The sequence below is a fragment of the Rhinopithecus bieti genome, unplaced genomic scaffold (assembly GCF_001698545.2).
Source record: "Rhinopithecus bieti isolate Rb0 unplaced genomic scaffold, ASM169854v2 scaffold_46101, whole genome shotgun sequence".
In the NCBI taxonomy this organism is placed as follows: Eukaryota; Metazoa; Chordata; class Mammalia; order Primates; family Cercopithecidae; genus Rhinopithecus; species Rhinopithecus bieti.
Window position 1 is genome coordinate 2,802,569 of NW_016819049.1, and position 8,372 is coordinate 2,810,940.

At 42.9% G+C, this 8,372-nt stretch overlaps 1 protein-coding gene and 1 pseudogene across 1 annotated transcript in view; both read right to left on the minus strand.

Annotated features, from left to right (window-relative positions):
* HSD17B12 (hydroxysteroid 17-beta dehydrogenase 12) overlaps nucleotides 1-8,372 on the minus strand; it is a 176,692-nt gene that overhangs the window by 117,703 nt on the left and 50,617 nt on the right. The gene's annotated exons all lie outside the window — the stretch shown is intronic.
* Nucleotides 4,716-5,723, minus strand: LOC108519259 (prohibitin pseudogene; annotated as a pseudogene).

The window sequence follows — 8,372 nt, forward strand, 5'->3', positions numbered from 1 at the left end:
TTTTAATTACAAAAAAAGTGTCAATTCATTTTTTTTTTTTTTTTTTTTTTTTTTTTTTTGAGACAGAGTCTGGCTCTGTCACCCAGGCAATCTCTGCCCACTGGAAGCTCCGCCTCCCGGGTTCCCGCCATTCTCCCGCCTCAGCCTCCCGAGTAGCTGGGACTACAGGCGCCCGCCACCACGCCCGGTTAAATTTTTGAATTTTTAGTAGAGACAGGGTTTCACCATGTTAGTCAGGATGGTCTTGATTTCCTGACCTTGTGATCCACTCGCCTCGGCCTCCCAAGGTGCTGGGATTACAGGCGTGAGCCATCGCACTTGGCCTGACAGTTCATATTCTTGTCTCTAAGATTTGCTTCTTCATTTAACACTGGTGTCCTCAGATTCCATTTTGCTATGAAATACGTGGATAAGTTAGGGTAGTTTTTAACAATACAGAGAAAAAAGCTATATAGTATCACCCAGAACCATGTGGGTTGGGACAGTACAGATGATGGTCACAGGTAGCACTATAAGGTAGAGGAAGAAAAGAAGGAAAGGGGGAAAAGGAAGATTTTTTTTTAAAAGGCTTATGTCTTCATATGCAAATATAACACCAGAACCCAAATTTACAAGCCTTTGAGAAGATGGAAACCGACAACTATAAAGAATAGACCAACTTGGCATCCAGAAGCGTCTAGCTTGCTACAGATTATATAAAATACTGGCAACTGACCAGGGCTCCACTTCCAGATTTTATACAGTCAACACAAATACTTTAGTTTGTGTAGGTTAAAAATATTCTACTCTTTTTGTCCTCAACTTGCTAGGAACAGACATTTTAGTAAGAACCCAATCAACCTTATCAAAATCAAACATCAAAAATAGACTAGAGCAACACTGGAAGCAAACTCACTATTTTTAGCTCTTCTGCCTATTCCCTGCCACTACCCACAAAATTCTGACTGTAAAGTCCATGCCTAAGAGCTTAGTTATTCCAAGCAGTTTCCTTCTTGTGACCACCTTTTTCCCCCCGAAAACCTGAATGCAGAAAACACTCGATTGATTAAAGATTAATACTGCTGCAATCCATGACGGCTGCCTTTCCTCTGAGGGTTTTGGGAGGGGGGTGGTAGGAATAGAAAATGATAGAGAGCTTGCATCAGTATTCCTCTTGGGAATCTATTACATGGAAAGAAAATTGCTATTTCAATCCCTTTTTGTTGCTAAAAATAGCAGTCTCAATTGATTCAGGCAAACAGTGTAGGGGCTTAGCAGTGCTGAATTTAGAAACCACAGAAGTCCCTGAGAGCAAATGCTAACGTAGACTTAACACACGCCAGCTCATATTTAACAAAGAACAAAGAAGAGAAGCATGCAGGGTTCAAGTTAATAAAACAGCAGCAACTTCCTCCATTTTTATTAAAGACAAACAGTGAAAGTGATGCAATATAAGACCACTCTAACTTGTTCTCCTAATCAATTATAAAAATAATTTTACAAAAAATATTAGTTTATGCATACACCCAGATATTGTGGGCATTTTCCAAAACCCCATGGTATGAAGAAGCACACGTCTTGCTATAGAAAGAAAATGCCTGGCCGGGCGCGGTGGCTCAAGCCTGTAATCCCAGCACTTTGGGAGGCCGAGACGGGCGGATCACGAGGTCAGGAGATCGAGACCATCCTGGCGAACACGGTGAAACCCCATCTCTACTAAAAAAAAACACAAAAAACTAGCCGGGCGAGGTGGCGGGCGCCTGTAATCCCAGCTACTTGGGAGGCTGTGGCAGGAGAATGGCGGGAATCCGGGAGGCGGAGCTTGCAGTGAGCTGAGATCCGGCCACTGCACTCCAGCCTGGGCGACAGAGCCAGGCTCCGTCTCAAAAAAAAAAGAAAATGCCCAGTTTGCAAATGTCCTGTCCCAATATAGAGTCCCCTTTTTCCCACTCAGTCCTTTCAGGTTCTCCACTAAGCAGCCCTCTCTTCGACTCTTTACTCCCCTTATTTTGACCCAACCAGACACTGGAGACTCTTCTACTTGCCACTTAAAAAACTGGCAAACCCAAACAACAATAACAAAAATTCAAAGCATCTATAAGTCCAGAACAGAAAAACAAACAAACAAACAACAACAACAACAACAAAACTGTGAAAAGCACGATTTGCTTAAGGCAGTTGCTCTCCTGGGCCAACTTCCAGGCAAGGCCCTGCAATTCCTTCTAGTGGCACCATAACCCGAAAATGCCTTCTGCCTGAATTTTTCACTTTATTTGGTTAACTAAAAACCCTTCCAAATAATGATTCATTTTGGTTAATGCCACATCCTCTTTAAAATGCAAACCCATGTATAAGAATTAAAAGGTTATCAATCTTTATGCCTCAGTGTGATCTAACTGATTTAAACTACTTTGTGGCTTCCTTTGGGAAAACCCAAAATGTGGGAGTAACATGGAAGGGGCCTCATGAGAATAGGAATTCTGACTGGGAACAAAGCAGTTACTACTTTTGAATCACAGGGCCTGGTAAGTCACCACAATGGAAAGGCTTTTGCTATTTTAGTGCAAATACAATATGAGAAGTGGTGAAGAACATGGACACTAAAATCAAACCAGCAAGGTTCAAGTGTAGATTCAAATCCCAACTCTGCCACCTCTATTTAACTTCTGTGGCTAGTTAATTTCTAGCAATAGTTAACCACTATTGTCTTGGTTTCTTCATTTGTAAAGTGAATACAATATTATCTGTCCCATAGAGTCATTGTAAAGATTCGATTGGGCTGGGCGTGGTGGTTCACGCCTGTAATCCCAGCACTTTGGGAGGCCGAGACGGGCAGATCACGAGGTCAGGAGATCGAGAGCATCCTGGCTAACACGGTGAAACCCTGTCTCTGCTAAAAATACAAAAAAATTAGCCAGGCGTGGTGGTGGGTGCCTGCAGTCCCAGCTACTCGGGAGACTAAGGCAGGAGAATGGTGTGAACCCGGAGCTTGCAGTGAGCCAAGATCGTGCCACTGCACTTCAGCCTGGGTGACAGAGTGAGGCTCCATCTCAAAAAAAAAAAAAAAAAAAAAAAAAGATTCAATTAAATGTTAATAATAGCACCCACCATACTGGACTTCTTGCAAATTAAATGGAACAATGTATGTAATGTATTTAGCATGAGACCTGACACATAAGAAATTCTCAATAAATGTTAGCAATTAGACAAGGTGTGCTAGAAAGTAGAGGGGATACAGAAGGCAGAGAAAAAGCTAACTAAGGTCAGCTGTGAAACTACAGCAACAAAAGAAAAAGTAGGGAAAACAGACTTCGTCAAAACTAAAATTTTTTTGTACATCAAAAGATATTATAAGAGAATGAAAAGACAACTGACATGGTTTGGCTCTGTGTCCCCACCCAAACTCATCTCCAATTGTAATCCCCATATGTCAGGGGAGAGTCCTGGTAGGAGGTGACTGGATCGTGGGGCAGTCCCCTCATGCTGTTCTCATGATAGTGAGTTATCAGGAGGTCTGATGGTTTAAAAGCATGTGGCAGTTCCCCCCTTGATCTCTCTGTCCTGCCACCATGTAAGACATGCCTTGCTTCCCCTTCGCCTTCCACCATGATTATAAGTTTCCCGAGGCCTCCCCAGCCATGCAGAACTGTGAGTCAATTAAACCTCCTTTCTTTATAAATGACCCAGTTTCAGGTAGTTCTTTACAGCAGTGTGAAAACAGACTAATACATCAACCCACGCATAGAATGAGAGAAAACATTTGCAAATAATCTATATAATAAAGGTTTAGTGTACAGAATATATAAAGAATTTGTACACCTCAGTAACAAAAAGATGACCCAATTTTAAAATTGGGCAAAGGACTTGAATAGACATTTATCCAAAGGGGATATACAAATGGCCAACAGGCATAAGAAAAAAGCTCGACATTATTAGGGAAATGCAAATCAAAACTACAGTGACACACTAGGTTGACCGTAAGTTTTAAAAATGTAAATTAAGTGTTGGTGAGGATATGGGGAAATTAAAGCCCTTGTACATTGCTAGTAGAAATGTAAAATGGTACAGCCACTGAGGGAAACAGGTTGGGAGTTCCTCAAAAAGATCAACACAATTGCCAAATGACCTGGCAATTCCAGTCCTAGGTATATAGCCCCCTAAACTGAAAACCTGTATTCAAAGAGAAACCTGTATATGAATGTTCCTAACAGCACCACTGCCAATAGCCAAAAGGTAGAAACAACTCAAATGTCCAACAAATGATGGCTGAATAAACAAAGTGTAGTATATCCATATAATGGAATATTATTCAGCCACAAAAAGGGATTAAGTACTGATACATGCTACAATGTGGATGAACCTTATATATGAACATCATGCCAAATGAAAGAAGCCAGACACAAAAGGTCATCACCGTATTCTATTTACATGAAACATCCAGAATAAATAGGTAAGTCCATAGAGAAAGAAAGCAGATTAGTGATTGTCAGGGACAGTGCAAGTCAGGATAGAGAGAGAGTGCTTAGTGGATATGGTGTTTCCTTTTGGGGTGACAGAAATGCCTTGAAACTAGATAGAGGTGAAAGTTGCACAATAGTGTGAATGTACTAAAGCCCCCTGAATCGTACACTGCAAAGTGGCTAATGGTTAATTTTATGTAATGAGAATTTTACTTGAATTTCTGAAGTGATTTTACTTTTATTTCCTTCACTTTAAGTCAATCATGAAATTTCACAGTGATTTCTAGGGTGGGGGCAGAAGGAAGGCAGTGTTAAGAATCATCGGGGCTGTGGCCCAGTTGGCCCGTGGAGATGCAGGCAAGGTGGGCCCTCACTGGGGCAGCTGGAGGGGCATGGACTGCCCTGCCGGCAGGTAGGTGATGTTCCGAGAGCAAGAGCTGGTACACGATGTCCTCCATGGCTTCCAGCTTACACAGCTCAATCAGGCTGTCCCCTGCAGTGGCCAGTGTGTTGGTGATCAGTTCGGCTGCCTTGGAGTCACCCTCAGCAGAGATGACGGCCGCCTTTTTCTGCTGCTCAGACTTTTCCACCACAAATCTGGCCCTCTCTGCTTCCTGCTGAGCTACCTTTTTGGCTTCCATGGCTTCTGTGAACTCCTTCCTGAAAGGCAGACATGTCAAGAACACATAGTCCAGGATGAACCCAAAGGTGGCTGCTCACTCCGTAAGGTCATCACTCACCTGCCTGGAGACCAGCTCTCTCTGGGTGATTAGTTCTCCAGCATCAAAGTGTGCCACCACTGACTTGAGGATCTTGGTAGTGATGGGCAGCACATGCTCATCATAGTCCTCTCCAATGCTGGTGAAGATGTGAGGAAGCTGGCTAGTGACAGGCCGGAAGAGGATGCGCAGTGTGATGTTGACAATCTGTAAATCTTTGCTACTAGTGATGACTGGCGCATTATGTGGTTGAGAATGACAAAGATAATTGGTTTCCGTACCCATGGGATGAGAAAGTGAGTCTCTTCCCCTACCACAATGTCCTGTACTCCATGGAACTGGTCAAAGATGATAGCTCTGTGCCCAGCATCCACATTATGTAAGGCAGAGTTTACCACACCTCCTGCAATGGCTAAGGCCAGGCCAAACTTGCCAATGGACTCAAACACTTTGGCAGCCATGTTTTCTTCTGCTGGGCCCTCTCACACCTGCTTCCACTCTGACCTCCACATGAATTCCCCCTAAACCTTTTTCAAAAGTTACTAAAGATTAGCTTTTTAGCAAGGGCTAGATCAGGAAAGGAACAGAAATTGCTATTTTGCTTGGTGTATCATTCCTTGAATTTGGGAAGTAAAACTAATCAATATATCACTCAATTTACACTACAGAATACAGAGAAACCTAAGTTTGGACTGCTTCTATGGGTAGAACAGCCTTTTAAAATTTAAATCTAAATGTATCAAGTGCCTAACATGTGCCAAACACAGTAGCAGATACTTTACAGACAATGTCTGTTTTAATGGTCCCAACACTCTATGAGGTACAATCAGTAGTTGCCCAAACAACCCTAGGAGGGTGGTAGATAATAAGACCTGATTAAAGCATCTAATTTAACAGATGAAGTGACAATCTCAGAGAGGTTAAATGACTTGTCACTCATCACATCATAATCTGATCACCACAACATAAACCCAAGCACACAATACAATATTTCTTTATAAACTAGGAACTACCTATAACAGACACATTTAGCAATAATGCACTGTGCATACACAAATACTCCAAAGAGTGGATTCCGTATTAATCTGATAATGCTGAATCCAACTTTATTTTTCATTATCTTTAACCAACATTTTAATTTCAAATGGTCCACCTGGTATTTCCCAAATATAACATGCCAGGGAATCAGTTTCATATTGTACCCAAGTCACTCTTCACCACTGAGAATGACATTTTTCTTTATTCCCCATTCCCATCAGCCACTTTTTAAATAACCTGAGGCTAGGCATTGTGGCTCACGTCTGTAATCCCAGCACTTCGAGAGGCCAAGGCAAGAGGATTGCCTGAGCCAGGAGGTTGAGGTTGCAGTGAACCATGATCATGTCATTGCACTCCAGCCTGGGCAACAGAGACTGTCAATTAATTAATTAATTAATTAATAACTTGAACTTCAACTGAGCACAGTGGCTCACATCTATAATCCCAAGCACTTTGAGAGGCCAACGCAGAAGGATCACTTGAGACCAGGAGTTCAAGACCAGCCTGGGCAACAGCAAGACCCTGTCTCTACAAAAAATAAAAAAGGTTAGCCAAGCATGCTGGCATATGCCTATGGTCCCAGCAATTCTAGAGGCCGAGGAAGGAGGATTCCTTGGGCCTAAGAGTTAAGAGGCAGCAGTGAGTTATGACGAGGCCACGCAGCACTTCATCCTAGATGACAGAGGCCCTGTCTCTAAAAAAAAAAAAAGATCCACCACTGACTGCAACCAATAGCCTGACTGCTGCCCCCTCGTTTTGCAGTTTCAATGAAACAACTAACCAGCAGCATTTCTTCCTGATAAGAGATCACCAACCAGAGAGTGTGTATAGTCCATTCTCACGCTGCTGATAAAGACATACCCAAGACTGGATAATTTATAAAGGAAAGAGATTTCATTGACTCACAGTTCAACATGGCTGGGGAGGCCTCAGGAAACTTATAACCATGGCAGAAGGGGAAGCAAACACATCCTTCTTCACATGGTGGCAGCAAGGAGAAGTACAGAGCGAGGGCAGAGGAGAGCCCCTTATAAAACCATCAGATCTCATAAGAACTCACTATCAGGAGAACAGCATGGCGGTAACTGCCCCCATGATTCAATTACCTCCCACCAGGTCCCTCCCACCACATAAGGGGATTACGGGAACTACAATTAAAGATGAGATTTAGGTAGAGGGGACACAGCCAAACCATACAGAGTGGTTCTGGCCAGTCTGCAGAGGAAGCACGGTAAATGTTTTCATGTGCTCTGCTTCATCTTTTGATGTCAGAAGACCAAAAACTCCACCCTGAGATCATGCTAATGCTGCCATTTTTTGGACATGGGTTCCATGCCATGGAAAGGTCTGAAGCTCAATTGCACATGTGCACATTTTCTCCTTTCATGAATATTCATGATGCCTCCTAGAGCTTACTGAACATATATATTTGGCCACCCTGCCCAGCATAAATTCCTGTTCCCTTTGCCCCTCCCTGGAAGTGTCTGTTTCCGACTTCTGGTGGGAGGCTTTGCTTCCCAGCCTGTCAGGATGACCACCCTGCAGGCTGCAACCATTTATGAGAAATAAAGCTCTCCTTTCCAAATTTATGACCCTTTTCATTCTTCAGCTGCCATGATTACATTAAAGATCTCCTTAGCTTATAAACAGTATGCAAACACACCAGTAGGACAATAGCGTCTACTACACAAGTGCCCTTGAAATACTGTATATAATTCAGGTCTAATAAAAGTGAAAGAGGTGTAATGAGATCTATCTGGTAATTTCACTAGTTAACTTATCTTCACTGGTCCACATTTATATCCACCAGGATAGATAAACATAAGGGAAGGTCTAGTGTAGATTATTTGATTTATTTCAACCTAATTCATCCAGTTTAAGATTTTAGGCTGGGCATGGTGGCTCATACCTGTAATCCCAGCACTTTGGGAGGCTGAGGCAGGCAGATCACCTGAGGCCAGGAGTTCAAGACCAACCTGGGAAACATGGTGAAACCCTGTCTCAGCTAAAAATACAAAAATCAGCTGGGTGGGGTGGTGTGCACCTATAATCTCAGCTACTTGGGAGGCTGAGGCAGGAGAATTGCTTGAACCCAGGAGGCAGAGGTTGCAGTAAGCCAAGATCACACCACTGCACTCCAGCCTGGGTGACAGAGCAAGACTCTGTCTCAAAAAAA